At 40.5% G+C, this 15,107-nt stretch overlaps 1 long non-coding RNA gene and 1 other non-coding gene across 2 annotated transcripts in view; both read right to left on the bottom strand.

Annotated features, from left to right (window-relative positions):
* LOC135105436 (uncharacterized) overlaps positions 1-15,107 on the bottom strand; it is a 49,459-nt gene that overhangs the window by 23,372 nt on the left and 10,980 nt on the right. The window lies entirely within an intron of this gene.
* Positions 13,849-13,930, bottom strand: Trnas-gcu (transfer RNA serine (anticodon GCU)). The gene has a single exon. It is a non-coding gene; the product is annotated as a tRNA-Ser (tRNA).

Raw genomic sequence — 15,107 nt, 5'->3', positions numbered from 1 at the left:
TCACTCATTCATTCATTTTATTTATTTATTTTCTTGCCTAACCTGCCACGCCAGCACTCAGGCAGAGGCTAGGGCCCGCCACCTGGTCGGTCAGCGGGTCCCGGCTCACTGCTCCTCTCTGCCTCTCTTAACTGGCCTCCGCGATCCCTGCGTTGCTGCTTGTGTCTCTCACGATATACTCTGTTTTGTAATTTTCCCAATAGACAATGCGGTGCTAAACTAATGAAAGTGAAAAAGAAGTTAAAGATTTAAGTTAGAGCGCATTACAAAAATTTTGTTTGATTTCGCTTCATGTCGAGATTTTATGAATTATTGGTAGAGTACCTAAAGTAAATAAATAAATAGGTAAATAAGTAAGTAATTAAGTAGTGGTAATAATAGCAATTAAAATAAAGATAATAATAATAATAGTAATAACAATAATAATGATAACAACAACAACAACAACAACAACAACAACAACAACACAGAAAAAAATGAGGCCTCTGAGAACAGTTTTCTTGAATACAATGTACATAAGTTGCTATTCACTTGGTGCTTATTCACTCTTACCACTGGAATACGTCTTTAGTGTCTCACCACTTCCAAAAATTACCCCCGGCATTGTTCATTTTCGTATTCTTGCATCTTTGCGTGCAAGACTTTGTGAGTAGAGAGTATCAGCGAATACCTTGGTTCGTACAACTCACGCCCATTCTTTGATAACTGAGCTGCATTTGACTTTTTTTTCTTTTTTATTTACTTTTTTCCGTGGGTGGGGTTGAGAGCTTTGCAGATTATAGCCCCCTCAACAGTCCTATCATTGTAAAAATTCGCTGGTTATCCGTTTCTACTTAATTTACTCTTATCTTCTTAGCACAAATGAAGACGCCACAACGGTAAGTATCCTCTCCACACCAGCCACTCCCCCACCGCCCTCTTTTCGTCATCACGTCTTCTCAAAACTCATCTCTTCCCTTTTCCATCACCACCTGTGTTACCGTTATTCCTCACACCACCACCATTTCTCTCATCTTCCCCCTCTTTCCTAACAAACTCCGTATCCTCCATCCTCCCTCTCCTCCCCTCCCCCAGGCTTTTCTCTTCCCTCTCATTCCCTCTTCTCTCCCCAGTGCCTCCCTCGCCACCTCTTCTTTATCTCCCCCATTTAGAGCGAATGAGGCCGTGAAGGGCGAACGAGGCTTAACAAAAAAATAACCTTGGCAAGTAAATAACATCAAGGATACAGTATTTTAAGGACTCAACCCCTCCAGTCTCCAGTCCCACGAGAGGTGCACACGCCTGGACGACTCGGAAACACCACATAAGCCCCTCGCAAGACCTTGAAATCCCTGCGGTAAGGCCTCTGTTACTCTGAGCAACTCACTACCTCTCACCTCCACCGTGTTTTCCCTTGGCGTGCAGTGGCTTGGAAGCGGATGGTGATTTGAGGTAATGATGGTGATTATAGTGAGCCGGTGGGTGGGATGAGGGAGGGGGATAGAGAAGGTTGTGTGGGGGATGATAGTGGTTGTGGTGTGATGAAACTCAATAGATAGAGGAGAATAAGGAGACTGCAAACGCCTAGTCATTTCACATCAGGTAACTTCTTATTCCTGTAGTTAGTGGTGGTGGTAAGTATAGTGTGTGGAATGAAGCGATGGTGATGACTGGTGATGAATAGATAGAATGAAAGTGGAGGAGAAAAGGAACAGCGATGGTTGGTTAGCTGGAGGTTGCAGGTTGTCTGTAACAGAATGAGAGCGTGTAGGCAGGGTGTAGTGATGACTGTGGTGATGGTGGTAGTGGTGTAGGATCAAGGTGGAGGAAATAAAAGTAATAGCAATGGTGGTGGTTATGGTGGTGATGGCGTGAGATTGCATGTTACGTTGGTGGGGTGGGATTGAAGCTGGAAATGGTGGTGGTGGTGGTGGTGGTGGTGGTGGCGGCGGCGGCGGCGGTGGCGGCGGTGGAGGATTATCTCTAATAGCCACATTATTTCCCAGATGGTAATTGGTGAATGTGAAGATGATTGCGGAAAATAAGGGGGACATTTAGCACTCGTTGGAGGATTGGATGGCGGCAGATGACACGCCGAAATTAATAATCAAGATAGTTCTTTTTACTTAATGCTTGCAATGAAGATGTATTATTGATGAATATTAGACAATTAGTGATGATAACACCAATGCACGGTAGAAACAACACGAAGATTGCAGGAATTTTAAGACAAGATGGGTTGGTGGGCTTGAAGGGACGGTGGAAGGGAAGGGGAGGGAGTAAAGGTAAGAACTGGGAGAGACGGTGAAGGGAAAGGAAAGGACTTGAAGGAACGGAGAAAAGGAACGGGCAAGGACTAGAAGGGACTGAGAGAGGCGATGAAGAAGCACTAGTAAGGAAAGTGGATGGTAAGAGGGACGGACCGCCAGACAGGAAGGCTGATGAACAGAAGGGACTTGATGTGCTGGCGGACTGGTGAGAGACTGGTGAGTGTAATGAGCGAGTGGGCGAGAGGAGAGGAACTGCAGAGCTTAAGATACCGTGGAATGGAAGCTTTGATTAATTGGATCCGGAGGCGGTGGCTGGCTGGTGTGAGGCGCTGGAGTGTAGGAAAGAAAGTATCAAAAAATAAAAGTATCACGAGAAGAAAGGTAAACGAATATAAATGTCACGAGTGAATATCTTTCAAGATCTAACTCCCCTCGTGACTTCTGACACCTAGCCAAAAAATATCTCCAATAACTTTGCTTCTTCATCTTTTCCTCATTTATTTCAACCTGATGGCACCACTGTCATCTCATCTATTTCTAAAGCTGAACTCTTCGCTCAAACATTTGCTAAAAACTCCATCTTTGATGATTCAAGGTGTGTTCCTCCCTCTCCTCCACCCTCTGACTACTTCATGCAACCCACTAAGATCCTTCGCAGTGATGTTTTCCATGCCCTTGCTGGCATAAACCTTCGGAAGGCTTATGGATCTGAGGGGGTCTCTCCTATTGTTCTCCGAAACCATGCCTCCGTGCTTGCTACCTTGCCTAGTCAAACTCTTTCAACTCAGTCTGTCAATATCTACCTTTCCTTCTTGTTGGAAGTTTGCCTTAATTCAGCCTGTTCCTAAAAAGAGTGACCGTTCTAATCCCTCAAACTATCGTCCCATTGCTTTAATTTCCTTCACAACCTTCTATCTGATCGCCAGTATGGGTTCCGTCAAGGCCGCCCTACTGGTGATCTGGCTTTCCTTACTGAATCTTGGTCATCGTCTTTTAGAAATTTTGGTGAAACTTTTGCTGTTGCCCTAGACATATCAAAAGCTTTTTTTATAGAGTGTGGTACAAAGCTTCTATCCTTCTCTCTGTAACTTCATTTCAAGTTTCCTTTCTGACCGTTTTATTGCTGTTGTGGTAGACGGTCACTGTTCTTCTAAATCTAATAACAGTGGTATTCGTCAGGGTTCTGTCTTGTCACCCACTCTTTTCCTATTATTCATCAATGATCTTCTAAACCAAACTTCTTGGACCATCCACTCCTACGCTGATCATACCACCCTGCACTTTTTCACGTCTTTTCGTAGACGTCCAACCCTTCAGGAAGACAAAAGTTCACGTAGGGAAGCCACAGAATGCCTGACTTCTGATGTCTCTAAAATTTCTGATTGGGGTAGAGCAAACTTGATATTGTTCAGTGCCTCAAAAACTCAATTCCTCCATCTATCAACTCGAAACAACCTTCCAGATAACTCCCCTTCTTAAATAACACTCAACTGTCCCATTCTTCTACAATGAACATCCTCGGTCTGTCCTTTATTTATAATATAAACGGAAAACTTCACATCTCATCCCTAGCTAAAACACCTTCTATGAAGTTAAGTGTTTCGAGTCGTCTCCGCCAGTTTTTCTCATCCCCCCAGCTGCTAACTCTGTACAGGGTCCATGTATGGAGTATGCTTCACAAGTGGGGGGGGTTCCATTCATACCGCTCTTTTAGACAGGATTGAATCAAAAGCTTTTCGTCTCACGAGTATCAACTCTTTTCCTCTGACTGTCTTCAGCCTTTTTCTCATCGCAGCAAAGTTACATCTCTTGCTATCTTCTACCGCTATTTTCATGCCAACTGTTCTTCTGATCTTGCAAACTGCATGCCTCCCCTCCTCCCGAGGCCTCGCTGCACAAGACTTTTTCTTTTTTCTCTCTAATGCAAAAGTTAATCAGTATTCTCTTTCATGCATCCCCTTCTCTGGTAAACTCTGGAATTCCCTGACTGCTTCTGTATTCCCTACCTTCTTATGAATTGAACTCTTTCAAGAGAGGTTTCAATACACTTATCCTGTAATTTCTGACTACTACTTTTGACTCTATTCGGGGACCGGCACCTCGGAGAGCCTTTTTTTTTTTTATTGCAGTTTTGTTGCCCTTGGCCGGCGCCTCTCTCTCTCTCTCTCTCTCTCTCTCTCTCTCTCTCTCTCTCTCTCTCTCTCTCTCTCTCTCTCTCTCTAAGAATGACACTTCCTTTTCTATTTCCGCTGAAGGGACAGAATGGCGGGACAGGTGGGTGAAAGGGGTGGACAGACAGGAGGAAAACGTAAGCAGGAGGCACAGGCAGACAGATAGATTCAGATTTTTTTTCATATTCAATATTTTATTTAGCTAGTTAGTTATAAGATTAATAAAAATAAATATTGGTTGAGCCCGATGAGAGTATATAGACAGGAGGGTATAAATGAGTATGAGTGTAGAAAGACAAGAGGAGAATGCAGACAGGAGCGGCAGGTAAGCAAGATGGGTAGACAGACAGGAGGCGCATATAGACGAGAGGAACATGTGAACAAGATGGGTAGACAGATAAGAGGAGCATCTAGACAGAAGCGGCATGTAGACAGAAAAAAAAAAAAAACAGGTGGGCAGGAGATCCAAATGGACGGGAGGAGCAAGCGGACTGAAGGAAGACAGACTGGAGAAGCAGGTGGGCCAAGGCAGGTGAGGTGAATAGTTGCTGTACGGGCATTTAATCACTAAAAGAAGGCACACGTATAGAGCAGTTACCCATAAAACGCCTTGAAGAAAATAACACATTATCACATAAACGGTGCTCTGTGTGCCTTTGCAATAGAAAACGTATAGCATGGGATAAGAAAAGAACAGGTGTGGACAGACAGATAGAGAGCTCTTAGAACATACTACCATTGTCTCCATGGAAGAATGAGACACAAAGAAACAGACAGACAGAGACAGAGCGCCCTTAAATCATACTAATATAGTCCTAAATTGGGCATCATCTCTATGAAAAATTTGAAACAAACAGCACGACAAACAGAGACAGACAGACAGACAGACAGAACGCGCTCATTACGAGTCCATACTACAATGATCCTAAATTGGGCATCAGAGAGCGTATCATCAAGGAAAATTTGAAAGGCAGACAGACAGACAGACAGATAGACAGACAGACAGACAGACAGACAGACAGAACGCTCTCAGCATATAAAAGATATTGTCTTGTCTTCAGTTTGCAGCAACACACACACACACACACACACACACACACACACACACACACACACACACACACACGCAGCTCAGTGACGTCACACTGTCATTCACATTTTTTCCAAGGTCTAAATATTAACTCGTTGCCTTTTTACGAGTGCACGTTACGAGTGCACGACAAAAAAAAAAAAAAAAAAGGCATAATCACACACGGCACACGCTTCAACTTTCATCACAGCAATCCTGAATCCGTCATGTTTACTGTCCTAGGAGCCCCCACCCCCAAAAAAAAAAAGGTTCGTGGAAGCATTAAGGAAGAAAAGTTTAAATGCATGCACGCCGGTTTTATGTCGTCATGTGTGCTGTACCCCGGCGTTTAAACGGTACTTTTTGTCCGCTAATGTTCAGGGGCATTCTATTTCTTTTAAAGGATCACCGCTATTTTTGGGGACCGGTAAAAAGAAAACAGGAAATAAAGAAAATGGGAGTTGCATTTGTCTTGGTAATAGCAGTAGAGGTGGTGGTAGCGCAGGTGGTGGCGTTTCAATATCAGAAGAGTGGTAACATTGATGACAGTGGAACAGAGTCAATGATGGCAATGCTTGTGATGATGGTGGTGTCAGTGGTAGAGGTGACTGGTGTAGTATTGTATCACCAGTGTGGTGTGTTGTGGTGTAGTGAGTGTTACTGGTATTGTTATTGCGGTGCGTCTAACAGTAATGGTGTAATTGTGGTGATTTTTATGACACTGTATTGGTAGTGGCTGTGGAGTGGTGAATTTGTGGTGATAAGGCAGTAAGGCAACAGTTTCTACCACGGTGGTGAGGCAACGGTGTTTTGGTGATAGTGATGGTGTAGTTGTAGTAGTGATGATAATACTTGACTTGTGGTAGTGGCGGTGAGTTACTGGTGACTTGGCAGTAGTGATAATGGTGTTATAAAGTTATACTCAGTGTTACAGGTTGTGGTGAAGTGGCAAGAAGTGACAGTTGAGACGGCTGTTGCCAGGATGGTGTGGTGCTGTCACTATAAATGTCACGATGTTAACTACTGTGGCATCTTAATTATAATAAAAAAAAGTAGTTTTAATAGATTGAAGACCAGAGTGGAAGAGGTAATAGTTATGTTGGTACGAGGCAATGGTAAAGGTGATGGTGATTTTTGTTTCTCTTTATCTATCTATTTATTTACATATTTTGTACATGAATAAATGACAAATAATAATACAAGTAGTAATAATCATAATATAAAAAAAAAATAATAAACTCATGTATACATATCAATTCATTTCCTATTTATATTTTACTTTCATTTAATTTTTATTTAATATTTCTTTTTATGTAAGAGTTTTATGACTGAGGGCTGGAAAAGAACGGCGGAAAGAAAAGACCCACTAAAAATCCCGGTCGTAAAAGAATGTAGTCCAAAAGAACGCCCAGAATCAATGGAAGCGTTGTAATGGTAATGGCAGTGGAAGTATAATCGTTAATGGTAGTTAGCTCTCTTATGAAGGGGACGGCAGTAATAGGGATGACAGCAGAAGTGGTGGTGATGCTGACGATAGTATTGGGGTCTATATCTTTAAACAGTTGTTGTCTTGTTAGGAAAGTTCTAAGTGCCACGGATAGTTAGGTTCTCGTCAAATATGCAGAATCTTTGGTAACCTGTCACTAGAATCGTGAAAACTCTCTTGAAAACCCTAATATTTTTCACTGTAGCCTCATAAACTCTTGTACTTTAAAATTGAAAGAAATCGTTGGTACGTGCAGCCAGCCTGAAACTGATTGCATCGTGTTGTGATCAAACTGCATCAGGCATTACTTGTTATATATCTATTAGCACATGGGTTCCCAACCTGGGGTACATGTACCCCCAGGGGTACATTTGCACTTTTCAGGGGGTACATTGGGTCTCAGAGAATAACCACTACTAAACAATACATGGTGTTGTAGTAGGCAGTCATATTGCACATTTCTTAATTTTTTTTTCTAATTCCCTCATTTTAGTAAGCAAAACTTTTATTTAAATTATATCAAGGATAGAATGAATAACATTTGGTTTTCATTGTTATGGAACTTCCTGTGGCCGCAATCTGAACTAAACCTGAAAAGCTCAGGTACGGGATGTGTACAGTACTGACTCGAGCGAGACTGGAGGGCGGTACCGGCCTGAGTCACTCAGTCCTACTGACACTCAGCTGGTGAAGGTGTGATAACATTACTCGTCACCAGCACTGTTGCCGTAGCTTTGTTGCAAAAAACAATAAATAAATAAAAAAAATAAAAAAATAAATAAAAAATAAATAAATAAATAAATAAATATAAATAAATTAATTAAATAAATAAATAAGAAAATACAAGAAAAATAAATAAAAAAGACAAGAATATATGAGATTAATCATATGAAGAAAGAAAAATGTCATATCAAGATCAGGCTCGAAGCCAAGATGGTACATGTACTCATACGTAAGCGCACAATATTATGTACCTACTTTTTTCTTACTTGGACTCTTGATTATTTTACGAGTACTTTCGAATAACTGAAAATGTAAAAGTGAATTGTGGTGTCTGACGAGCTGTATGGGACGAGGTGACGTAAGAGCAAGGAATTAACAAAGGTGTGTCCATTGGGAGACCAGGTGTGTTAGACTGGTGACATTTGTGAGATCATGTGAGGTTTAGTGCTACTCCTATTATTAATATGCTAATAGGTGTAAATGCAAGGGTTGAGAGACATTTGTCATGATAATGCCTGGACTAGAAGGTTGTCCCACTGATAGTGACACTGACAATTTCATTTTTTTATCCTTAATTTATTTAGGGGTACATGGGAACCTATTAAAATGTCTAAGGGGTACAGAGGAACAAAAAGGTAGGGAACCCCTGTATTAGCATAATGGATCCCTACCTACATACGGTGCTATTTTCAAAGATTACGAAGACAGCTAAGTTGGGTTCCCATGCTTGTGGTTTCCCAGTCAAGAAAAACGCCCTTGAAAAACCACTAACTTCCTCTAGAGCCTGTTAAACGTAAAATAAATTGAGGTAATGCAGCAAAATGTTAAGAAATACGGACCCAGAGGGAATGTAGCAACAGAGGTGATGGCGGCAGTGGAAGAATTAAGAATAAAACTCAAGTAACAATTGTAACAGTGGTGCCTATGATTAAACTAAGAATGAAACAACAATAACGATGGTGGTAACGATGGTGGTGGTATTAGTAAGGTATTTGGGAGAGTCAGGTTTCATGGACGCTAAGAAGAGAGATGTCAGAACGTGTGGTGGAATTACAAACATGTCTGGGAAGGGTATCAAGGGAGGTCAGGTCACATATGCGCTAGGGGATGTGACAGAGTTAGGAAGGTTGTCTCTGAAAGGTGTCTAGGGAGGTCAGGTTACATATGCGCAAGATATTATAGCAAAGTTAGGATGGTATCTCGAAGTGGTGCTCAGAAAGATATCACATGTGCAGAATTACAAAGGTGTCTGACAAGAGCGGCTAGAAAGGTCAGGTCACTAAGGGGCGGTGGCAGAATGGAGGCGTTGGTGGTCAGGCCGGCACATGACCTGGCAACAGCGGTATCGATCCAGGCCACGCCACACCCCCTGAATGATACCCTGACACGCCGCCCCGCTAACTGCATTCTTAAAGCTGCGTTAAGGTAAATGTGGGCTGGTGGTGGTGGTGGTGGTGGTGGTGGTGGTGGTGGTGGTGACAGGTGAAATTGCAATATGTGTATGTGTGTGTGTGCGTGTGTGGGCGGGTGGGTGAATATGATTCTCTCTCTCTCTCTCTCTCTCTCTCTCTCTCTCTCTCTCTCTCTCTCTCTCTCTCTCTCTCTCTCTCTCTCTCTGTCTCTCCATTATTTCTTTCTTTTACATTTTGGTGTTGTTTTATTTTAAGTTCTTTTTGGCAATGTGTACCTGTCTATTCCAGGAAGATGATTTGAAGTACATTGTGTTGGACCGCGTGTATATGATATTGTTTAGATGCTTTGGGTAATATAATTTTACAATTCTTTCTTACGTTTTTACAATATAATTTTGCAATATTTACGTTTTTGCAATATAATAAAAAAAAATTTAATAGTATTATCTTGTTTACAAATATGCGGTGGTGAACAAAATATTTATCTACATAATTGTGTATGTGTGTGTGTGTGTGTGTGTGTGTGTGTGTGTGTGTGTGTGTGTGTGTGTCAGTGCCAAAAAGTGTAGGTAATAAATGGCTGTCTCGTCACCATGACACGTGTATAGCCGCGGAATGCAGAGCGTTGCCTATGTTGCGTGGGTGCGGCGAGGGCGAGGGTGGCTATCACGTGCACCTGTTCCAGTGCAGAGAAAAAAAAAAAAAACGGGAGGAACAAAGCAACACAGGGACAACAGGCAAAATAAAACCCTGTCAGCCTGTATCGAGGTGGCCTGCCTGCCTAAGTACACTCGCTCTACACATGTTTATTAACCTGACAGAAAAGCTTGAAAAAATAAATACTTCCCACATTTTCTTTCGCTTCTGTTTGCAGTGAAAAGAAAATATAATATACGTCTTGGAGAGAATACAAGTAGGTTTTTAAATGACAAAAATAAAGTCCGAGAAAAGGGAATGCAGGCGTTGGAAGAAACACACTAAGTTGCTCCAAGGACACGAAGAAAGTTTGTGCACCAGCTAAGACTTGTAAGTAAAGAAGCGGAAGTTATAAACGATGAAAATTATGCACGTCCCGTGTGAAAATATAAGACACGAGCAAAGATTCTGTTTGTAAGCTGATATGAAATGTTCATCATAAATAGATAAGTAGACAGGCAGGTAGATACACAGAGAAATAGACATGCATATAGATTGAAAAATAAAAATAGATAGATAGATAATGTGTGATATATATATATATATATATATATATATATATATATATATATATATATATATATATATATATATATATATATATATATATATATATATATATATATATATATATATATATATATATATATATATATATATATATATATATATATATATACTCGTATATATATACATACACATACACGAGAGAGAGAGAGAGAGAGAGAGAGAGAGAGAGAGAGAGAGAGAGAGAGAGAGAGAGAGAGAGAGAGAGAGAGAGAGAGAGAGAGAGGCGGTGCTGTGGGTGTGGTAATGCCTCACCATGAGTGACAGGACACAGTTCCGCCTGAATACAATTGTGCGGCGCCGGGACGCCCAGTGATCGATGCCGGGAATTTATCTTGAAAAATATGAAGGCCAACTTGCAAGCCAACTTTTATAACTTCGCAAACAATGCGCCGTTAATAAATTGTCCCAGTTTGCCGCGTCCGAGTTTTCAGTTCCATAAACGAAAAATGTCTTTGGTTTGTAAACTTTTTAAACGGACCGATTATTTTTTTTATTTATTTTTCATTTTATACTACCTTCTGGCCCTTTTATCTTGAAATCTTGATGAAGTGAAGTGAAATTATTAAAATATATCTTGCGTGGCACATAACTAAGGTCACATGGTGTCGAAATATAGGATAGCATAAAAATGCAAGTAATATTAAAATGAAAAGTAAAAGCAACAAAAATAAGATGCAGTTTAAATTCAAAACAAACACATTAGAAAAACTTAAAAGTACAAATTAAGAGGGCTGTGATTTGAATGCGTTAATTTAAGGTGAGAACTGCGTATGACATGTTTCCATTAAAAAGTCACCACAGAGAATGTTACCAAGCAACAATCTATATTACAAGCACAGCATGATTTGAACCTTTAGTTGCTACAGATTCCTCTCAGGTTGATCTAAAAGTCTCGTATAAGTTTAGATGAGAGTTTTGAAAGGCTACACTCACAACTAAGGTGTGTCATCGAATACCTACTAACTCTTTTTAATGTTTGTAGTTTAATTTTTTTTTTTTTTTTTATGTGTAAAATTGCTTGTTGTTGCTAAATAGTATTCTTCTTAGCCTGATATAAATGTCTCGTGTAAGTTTAGATGAGAATTTTGAAAGAACACACACACAACAAAAGGTATTGCCTAATATGTAGCGAAACACTTCTGTGCTTGTAGTTTAATTTTCAATGCGTATTATTTCCTAGGGTTGCTAAAAGAAAATTACACTTGGCACTGGCAGTCAAAAAGTTAACTGTTTGATTACTTCCTTTGTTGTTGCGGATCTCTTCAACTCTACTCTATGAACACTTGTATTGGATGAGTTTATTAAGCTTCACAATCCATAAGTCAATACACTTGTATACAATAACACGAAAAAAGTCAGTCTGTAGCCAAGATCCATTCAATAAGTCAAGTTGTTCGTGCGAGACGCGGACATTAAGTGTCAGTGCTGATGATGACTCTTCTTTATCGTTAACGGATCTTCATGTCGTCTCATCAATTCCTCTCCTCTAACTGACTGTCTTCAGCCTCTTTCTCATCGCCGCAATGTTGCATCTCTAGCTGTCTTCTACTGCTATTTTCATGCTAACTGTTCTTCTGATCTTACTAACTGCATGCCTCCCCTCTTCCTGCGGCCTTGCTGCACAAGACTTTCTTCTTTCTCTCATCCTATTCTGTCCGCCTCTCTAATGCAAGAGTTAGCCAATATTCTCGATCATTCATCCCTTTCTCTGGTAAACTCTGGAACTCCCTGCCTGCTTTTGTATTATCACCTACCTATGACTTGAACTCCTTCAGGAGGGAGGTTTCACGACACTTATCCTTCAATTTTTGACTACCGCTTCGCACCCTATTCGGGAACCGGGATCTCAGTGGGCCTTCTTTTTTTTTTTTTATTGTATTTTTGTTGCTTTTGGCTAGTGTCCCTCCTACATTAAAAAAAAAAAAAAAACAGACTAAGTCCTTGCAAAGCTGTTTGGTAAGTACTTCAGGGTAGAGAGAAAGCTCCTCCCCGCCCATCACTCCCTCTAACTTTCACCGGCATGGAAATAGATGGGAAAAGTATTGTGCTGTATTAAAAAAAAAAAAAAAAATGACAAGGAATTTTCATAGGAAAGAATGAAAGGAAGTTCTATCATCCACCCTATGGTAGACGATAGAACTTCCTATACTATACGCCTGGCTGTCTGAAAATGAAGTCATTAATAATAATAGACCCATTAATAATAATAGACCCGGTGTGGGTGCATTTATTATATCGCTATCTGTAAAATAAACAGGTTAGGTTAGTACATACGGGTTGTGCTTTCAAATGTAATTATTTGGATAAGAAGAAAGCTTGTTCGAGATTTGCTTTTAAATATCTGTCTATTTCATTTTCAAAGGATTTAATTTGAATTACGATTTCTGAAGGGAGTTTATTACAGATATTAATGACGCGGTTAAAGTAATGTGCTTCGCCTTGAGGTATTTAAAACGTTTAGGTGCAATGATGAGTAATAAAATATTTATTAGTGTCTAAGTTGCTATACTTTTCAAACATTCTGAACACTTTAAATAGGTATCCTCTTATTGTACATTTCGTTTGGCTAAGTAGATTTGATTCTTCCAGTCATTCATCATACAGTTTATTACGCAATCTTGGAATCTTCTTAGTAATTCTACGCTGTATCTTTTCTAGTTTATCAATGTCTGTTTTGTAATACGCTGACTAAAACTGTATACGGTATTCAAGATGAGGGAGCACTAGTGAGTTATACAAAGCGAGTAAAGAATTTACTGACTTGAATTTAATTAAGGGTTCTTCCCACGGACCTACTAATTTATTTCTTGTCTCTACTGTATCTGTGTAGTGTTGATTCGGTTTTAGCTCTTTATAGATATTATGACACCAAGATCTTCTTCCTTATCAGCGTTTGTCAATGGAATATTATTAATTTCATATCTAGCGTGAACGTTGTTGTTTCTGATATGGAAAACTTTTGGATATGGAACTGGATACTTTTGGATATGGAACATTTTTCTATATTGAATTTCATCTGCCATTTTTCTGCCCAGCTTGCTAGTGTATTGAGTTCACACCGTAGATTTTCTCATTGTGACAATGTTACTTTAATTGTTACTTTGGTGTCGCCTGCGAATTTACTCATTGATTCCCTCATCAATATCATAGATGTATATTAAAAAAAAAGGAAAAAAAATTGCCCTAATACGGAGCCTTGAGGTACGCCGCTATTTACATTATGCCAATCTGACTCTTTTCTGTTTATTGCGACACACTGTCTTCTGTCTTAGAGTCGGTCTCCCAACCATTTCAGGGTTAAAGATCTTCACGTTTATTATTGGTAAGGGTGATGACGAGGAGTTGTGGTGGCAGCACGCGAGACAGTGGGCTCTATGAGGCACACGTGGTGTCACACGCTGCTTTCCGGCTGTGCAGGATGTGTGATTGCATTGTATAAGTAATGGAACACTCGGTGAAAGAAAATATCGTTCGACGAGGATGGGATTCGAACCCACGCAGGGAGAACCTATTGGATTAGCAGTCCAACGCCTTAACCACTCGGCCACCTCGCCTAGGTGACGACGACGATGACGACGAGGAGGAGGAGGAGGAGGAGGAGGAGGAGGAGGAGGAGGAGGAGGAGGAGGAGGAGGAGGAGGAGGAGGAGGAGGAGGAGGAGGAGGAGGAGGAGGAGGAGGAGGAGGAGGAGGAGGAGGAGGGGAAAGATGAAGAAGAAATTAAAAAGAAAATAAGAGAAAACAAAAAAAAAAAAAGAATAAGAAGAGAAAGAAAAAAAGAAAAGGAAAAGAAGAAAAAGAAAAAGAAAAAATAAGAAATGAAGAAAAAAAGAAGAAAGGAAGGAGAAAAAGAAGAAAAGAAGAAGAAGAAGAAGAAGACGAAGAAAGAAAGGAGAAAAAGAAGAAAAGAAGAAGAAGAAGAAGAAGAAATAAAAGAAAAGGAAGAAGAGGATGGTGAGAGGAATGAGGAAGAGAGAAAAAAGAAGAGGACATAGGACAGCTAAATAAAACGCAACAGTGAGGGCAGGTAGCATGACGTCTGTGTGATAGATACAGACAGCCGGGCGGCCTGCCACTTAGAGGGATGAGGGGCTGAATGTGGGGAAAGGGTAAAAAGGAGCACGAGAGAAGCGAGCGGGAGCACTGTTATTGACAAGCTACCGATGGCGAACATGACAGCGTGGACCGCCCCAGTTTCTAAAAGCACAGATACATTTCCTGTGTGGCGGTGGCAACACGGCACGGTCTGGCTCACACATAACGCGGCGGGGGTGGAAAAATGCTATCACTGTATTCTCTGCATGTGGTACAAGGCTATTTAAAGGGACAGAACAGAGGACTCGAAATATACCGTATTTCTTTTCACTACAATGAAACAGGTGGAAACAGGAAGATAATCTCATACAGGGACTGTCACGTGTAGTTCTGATGGCTTCTTGCAGCTTTCCTTATTCTCTTGTGTTCTTAGGAGGCGTGATGTTTTGTCTAGATTTCAAGCTAGTATATAGATCGATAGAAAGACATATAGTGTGAAAGATAAATAGAATGGTATATGTAAAAGCAACCTTTATCAATTTCATGTGCAGGCGATTGGCTGAGAACAGCAAGAGCTAGACTGCTGCTTCATTAATGCACTTATTTGAAGTAAAAAAAAAAGAAAAAAAAAAAGAGTTGCCAGTTTTAGCGTAAAGAGTTCCCTTGACGCTCCTCCTTTAGATCAATTCAAAATCGT

The sequence above is a fragment of the Scylla paramamosain genome, chromosome 12 (assembly GCF_035594125.1).
Source record: "Scylla paramamosain isolate STU-SP2022 chromosome 12, ASM3559412v1, whole genome shotgun sequence".
Lineage (NCBI taxonomy): Eukaryota > Metazoa > Arthropoda > Malacostraca > Decapoda > Portunidae > Scylla > Scylla paramamosain.
This window is presented reverse-complemented; position numbering and strand designations above follow the sequence as displayed.